Genomic DNA, 6,137 nt, shown 5'->3' on the forward strand with positions numbered 1-6,137 from the left:
AATGAAGCAAGATTTTAATTGAGCGTTTTCTAATGACATAATGTGGACCAACGCATGTAGGCAAGTAGCATCGGACTGCATTTGTTACAGGGTATGATGTATGATTGATACTTATCTGCAGTTAAGTTGTGATAATTTATTTGACATTGGAAACATTATGTCAATTAACAAACCCATATTGGCGAAAATGCTAAAACTTCGTGGTCCATAGCTACCTATACCTACTAAGTACAATGATACCAAACTATTTTGTGTTGGTAGATTAACTTGGTTCATGTTTTGGAGGGATTTACTCAGAAGGGACAGAAAAAGATATTAAAGCTACACCACAAAACATGCGTTTTTGGCAAAGGATTTAAGGTAACTGTTGATAATTTAACATTTCTATTAAAATCCTACCACTCTTGGAACCCGTTAATTGTGTTGGTTGTAATACGATTTTGCTGACCGCTACTATTTCACCAGCTTTAGTGCAAACATTGCTCTCAGCTATTTGAACTTCTATTTCCTCTTAGTCTACAGAAAAAAGCAAACTCCGTGTTTTTTAAAGTTGCAGGGAAAAAAGTAACTTGTGTAAATTTCTTATGGGACAGAGTGTGCTATTTTCTCCCAACTTAATCTAATTTAAATAGTTTTATTTTCTCATTCCTATCCCTTCCTCTCTGCGATCTCCATATTTTCTCCATTTCCCTTTACAAGGATTGTTTTCCCATGTTATTCTCTAATTGGACTTTGCTTTTTTTATCACTTCCATTTCTCTCCAAAGACTTATTGATTGTTTGCCCTATTCGTGCCAAAGTTAACAGATTTGTAACAGATAGAAAAGTTCGAAACTTGCTAGAACTTGGTTATTTAAATGTCGCATAAATCTAAGTGAGGAAACTTTAGAGTTTAGACCGTCAGAGAGGGAAATAAATTGAACTTACCACTTTTCCCTACAAAAAGGGACAGAATGCACTTTGGGCATAGGTACTGGTAGGTGGTAGGTATACCTACTCGTAAACAGGGAAGGTCCTAAACTCTAAAATTGCCTATGCCAAAAATGTGTCAAAATAATTTCACTAATTTTTCTATATACGGATAAGTACCTAACCCTGTAGGTTTAATATGAGGCGGTTCTTCTGCCAAAGAAAACAAAAGAATCCTACAAGTTGGAAATAATAATTATCTTGTAGGTATAACCTACTACGTAAGGCCGTCATAATGGTAAATATTTATTTTTTGCAGCATTACCTGATGTAAACAAAATTAGTCTGACGTCATAAGTGACATTGATTAGACATTAGTGTAGTGTTACAGGCTAAAATTGACAAATATAGACATAGGATAAATTTCATGGGACTAAAGGGTCCTTTTTCTTCAGCAGTAGGCTACTACCATTATTGTGGTCAAAATCTCAATTTTAATTGAAGACACATTTCCATACTTCACCTGGGGTTTAACCCACGTCCTCCTAACTACCAGGCGAGCGTCTTGACCATTACATCAACAAGGCAGGTTAGGAACACCGTAATATCGAGATACTGATGTAAACAAAATTAGTCTGACGTCATAAGTGACATTGATTAGACATTAGTGTTACAGGCTAAAATTGACAAATTTAATAGACATAGGATGAATTTCATAGGAGTAAAGGGTCCTTTTACTTCAGCAGTAGGCTACTACCATTATTGTGGTCAAAATCTCAATTTGTATTGAAGACACATTTCCATACTTCACCTAGGGTTTAACCCACGTCCTCCTAACTACCAGGCGAGCGTCTTGACCATTACATCAACAAGGCAGGTTAGGAACACCGTAATATCGAGATTTTTGCCGTCAAAGGTCAACGGCCTTGAAGGTAGACTAGGAAAACGGTAGACGGGAGGGTACCTAGGTTAGTAACGATACAAGCTGTTTTACATATTTGTCATAAATAAGGTAGGTACCTACATAAGCACCTATTTACCTAACTATGTAAACCTCTTCCCGACTAAGGTATACCTACTCGTACGCAATACACTAACTAGAAAATGGGAAATAATAGTAAAGGAGGAAATTGGTAATGCTGTGATACCCACAAAATTTGTGAAGAAGCTCCATGCTTCGCCACAAATAACGATTTGGTTTGATCACCAGTCCAGTTAATGACAAAAGGTTATATACCTACCCAGTACTCATACCTATGTAGGTACCTATTGGAATAATTAATAAATTATAAGTTGACCTAATGAAGGAGAAGAAAATAATTGTTTTTATTTTCTGAGCAACATTCTGGAGGAAAAAGTTTTTCTTGTCAATATCAGACGATTATATTAGGGATATATATGGGAGAGAAGGAGTGTACGTACTTTGTTCTGACCTGCTAGGATAGCCTTTAGCTACCGTCTGCCTTGGAAACAATGTGAACACTAGTTTGGGTGAGTCTTTTTCGAAATCAATATACTAAGGACTACTAGCATAATGAGGCTCAGGAACCTAACATGGTTCAACCAATCTACATACAAGATCTAACCTACAATCTACACCTCAACTTTTCAGTGCCGCCAAAAGTTGACCTATCACAATCTGATTTTCTAATAAGGTAGAACAGTTATTATTACAGTAGCTTTGTGATTAAGTCTTTTTTATCCATTCCATAATAATTATGGACTAGTAATAAACTTAGGGGGTGTAATTTTATTACTTGTTTAGTGGATGTGCCTCTATCACCTGCTTGATGAATGTTCCTTCAGTGATTGGTAATAAACTTAGGGGGTGTAATTTTATTACTTGTTTAGTGGATGTGCCTCTATCACCTGCTTGATGAATGTTCCTTCAGTGATTGTTGGTGGATTTTATTACTTGTTTAGTGGATGTGCCTCTATCACCTGCTTGATGAATGTTCCTTCAGTGATTGTTGGTGGATGTGCCTTTTTTCTTATTTGGCAGTACAATGCTTGTAATGTTGACCGCGGCATTTTAAGCATCCAGTGTGCAGGATTTCCTAAATAATACTTTATTAAGGCAAGCAAATTACCACGTTGTAAAAGACTAGAAATATTATGATTGTAATGAAACTGCGGCCTTACAATATGCAAACTAAAAAGTGTACATTGTAATAATAATAATGTTATATGAATGTAAACCTTATATTAGATACGTACATTATAACAGACGTACCTATGTTAATATTAATATTATTACAGGTATATTTCTTTGTTATTATGTCTGTAATATGAAGGTATATAGGTAGGTATATATATATAAATAATAATAAAATGTAATAGAAATAAATACAAAACAGAACTAGAGCGTAGGCAATGTTTTCGTATTGTTCTTTAAAACTGCACCTAAAATGACCCCCTGATAACTAAGACAGAGTCGTAACTGCACCCAAAGTGATCCCCCTAGTATTAGGGAACACCCTGTATCTTTATGACGGATCATGGAGTCACATTGTAGGAAACAGTAGCCGGAGACCTTGGACAGTGACTGAATTCAATGCAACGAATTCCATTGCCTCGTATGTACTAGTGTGCGATGCGAGTACATCCTAAAATTAACAAAAACATCATCAAGATAGGAAATTTTAGACTGGAGAATAGATCGTGTAGATACCTCCTGTAGGTCCAGAGAAAGCTGATATTTTGATGCAAAAGGGATTTTGTGAGGTAAAATATTTGCTAGAGGTTTACCTTACAGCAATTTAACGTACAGCAAAAGCGTACAGCTAAGGTCTTTGGGTTTCACCCTCAAGCTACCCGCCTCCGCAATAAGCCTGAGTAGGCCCTGGAACAATCGATTGCCCAGATGGAGACTAACCATGAGCAACATTGCTTAACATTAGTGATCTGTGGGAACTGGTTCACTCAAAGTACTGTAGCCTCTGGTTGGGGCAAAATTGTGCTCAATGTTGGGCTTGACTAGGAGACAACAGAAAGTCCGAATCTGATACCTGACAGCCTGAGAGATCTTACTCTACAAATAGACTAAGAAATTTTGATTGAGATGAGGTACAATGCTCCTCTAGGGGACCTCGGTTACCTTGTTGAAAATTTTATAACTAGGTACCTAGGTTACTCGTGTCACAAAAAGATCCCGGCACCTTATTTCTAATTTTTTTATCTTGTTTTATTGTAGGCATCATGGAATATTGACTAGGTACATTAGTTTGAATTTTCTATGAAAAAACTCCTCTCAGGTCTTTTTGTCAAAGATTTCCAAATTGCATTCAGTAAATGATTTGAACATTATTTTTCTTTTACTCAATGTCTTCAATTCTTCATGTATAAGTAGGTAGGTAGGCATTATTCATCACAACATAGGTCCAACAAAACTTATTGATAAGTATATAGGTAACTTTTGAGTAGATATCTACAATATTCTCCCCAATATTTTTGATGATAAATTTGATAGGTACTTTGGCGAGTAAATGATTTGAACATTATTTTTCTTTTACTCAATGTCTTCAATTCTTCGTGTATAAGTAGGTAGGTAGGCATTATTCATCACAACATAGGTCCAACAAAACATATTGATAAGTATATAGGTAACTTTTGAGTAGATATCTACAATATTCTCCCCAATATTTTTGATGATAAATTTGATAGGTACTTTGGCTATTGTAGATAAAACTGAGGACCTACTTAACTTTTGGGGACCAAAGGACCAAAAAAGAAAATTAGCATACAACTGAGGTTTAACGGAAACCACATCATAGTTAGGTAACTTGAAGTACCTAGTATAGGTGCAGAATCGATCTAGTAAGTACGTAAGTAAACCCTTCTATGTATGAATCAAGTTGGTACTTTTGATTATTAGGCACCTATGTTAAAAAATTCCATGATATGGCATACTACTGAGGTATTAACGGAAACCACATCATAGTTAGGTAACTTGAAGTACCTAGTATAGGTGCAGAATTGATCTAGGTAGTAAGTACGTAAGTAAACCCTTCTATGTATGAATCAAGTTGGTACTTTTGATTATTAGGCACCTATGTTAAAAAATTCCATGATATCCTTGACCAAGGCAGGATGAAGATCTGTAGGTAGGTACCTCAGTCTCCTGACTGAATCAAATAGGTGTGATATTGAAGAGATAAATCAGACTTCTGTCAGACTTTGTGCCTCTGTGGGATCTGTGCTATCTATCAAAATCCTACCTCTGTGCAGGCTAAACAAAAAAAAAACAACTTTTTATTTATTTATTTACCTCAAAAAGTCTACGCACCAGCGTCTTCCAGTCATTTTTTCCACTTTTCTTCGTCGATTTTCTTTATTTCTGTCAACTTTCCAGTGATATTTCTTCAATATTATGTACATAAAACATTCCTTCCATTAATAATACAGTTATGTCGATTTTCTTTATTTCTGTCAACTTTCCAGTGATATTTCTTCAATATTATGTACATAAAACATTCCTTCCATCAATAATACAGTTACTGTTTGGTTTGAGCTTTGGAAACGATCAATAATGACCAAAATCTGCAAGGTACTTGTTGATGAGTGTAAAGGGTGAATTCCAAAGTTTAATGAGAAATTCCAAGGTGTGTATAATCCTTCCATCGTACACAGATATTTAAGATCTTATTCTATCTTATTGGTTTTCAAATAAATAGATCCATATTACTGATGGGTCAACTGAATATGGACTGGGGTTCTATTTTTCATGGTTACATAAGTTAACCCTTTGAGGTCAGTCTGGCTGAAAAGATCTCAAAACAATGGTGCTTGTGGTACCATTCACAACAGGTTTATTACTTTTCAAATAATTCCAACTGTTTGTTTGAATATAGGTGCCCAATTAACCTAATGATAAGTGATGTTATTCTTCATGTAAACTGTAAACACTTGGGTTGAATCACGGTGTATTACGAGTCCCTATTTCGATTTGAATATGTGTCGTTTTTCACACATATTCCCACAGATTTCAGCTTCTAACGCTATTCGAAATTGAAAATTCAAGAAATTCACGAGGATCCTGAATTTTCAGAATATATATGTAAAACCGTTGTTTAAAGTAGGTATACGTAGATAGAGTCTCAGTGTATAGCTCAGTCTCTAAATGTAATCCATCTGTATGGATTTGATTAATAAACAATGTAGAAGTCTGAGTGGCATTGGACTATAAAGTATGTAGGTAAGTCAATGGCGTCTACATGACACATAGGATAT

General features: G+C 35.4%; 1 protein-coding gene across 3 annotated transcripts in view; it reads left to right on the forward strand.

Moving 5' to 3' along the window:
• The first annotated feature begins 5,320 nt into the window (after positions 1-5,320).
• LOC103505040 (protein tramtrack, beta isoform-like) overlaps positions 5,321-6,137 on the forward strand; it is a 39,435-nt gene continuing 38,618 nt past the window's right edge. For all 3 annotated transcript variants that reach the window (XM_008469346.3, XM_008469347.3, XM_008469348.3), the window contains exon 1: positions 5,321-5,509. The gene's annotated coding sequence lies outside the window, so the exon portion shown is untranslated. The remainder of the gene's footprint in view (positions 5,510-6,137) is intronic.

The sequence above is a fragment of the Diaphorina citri genome, unplaced genomic scaffold, assembly GCF_000475195.1.
Source record: "Diaphorina citri unplaced genomic scaffold, Diaci psyllid genome assembly version 1.1 scaffold147, whole genome shotgun sequence".
NCBI classification, from domain to species: Eukaryota; Metazoa; Arthropoda; class Insecta; order Hemiptera; family Psyllidae; genus Diaphorina; species Diaphorina citri.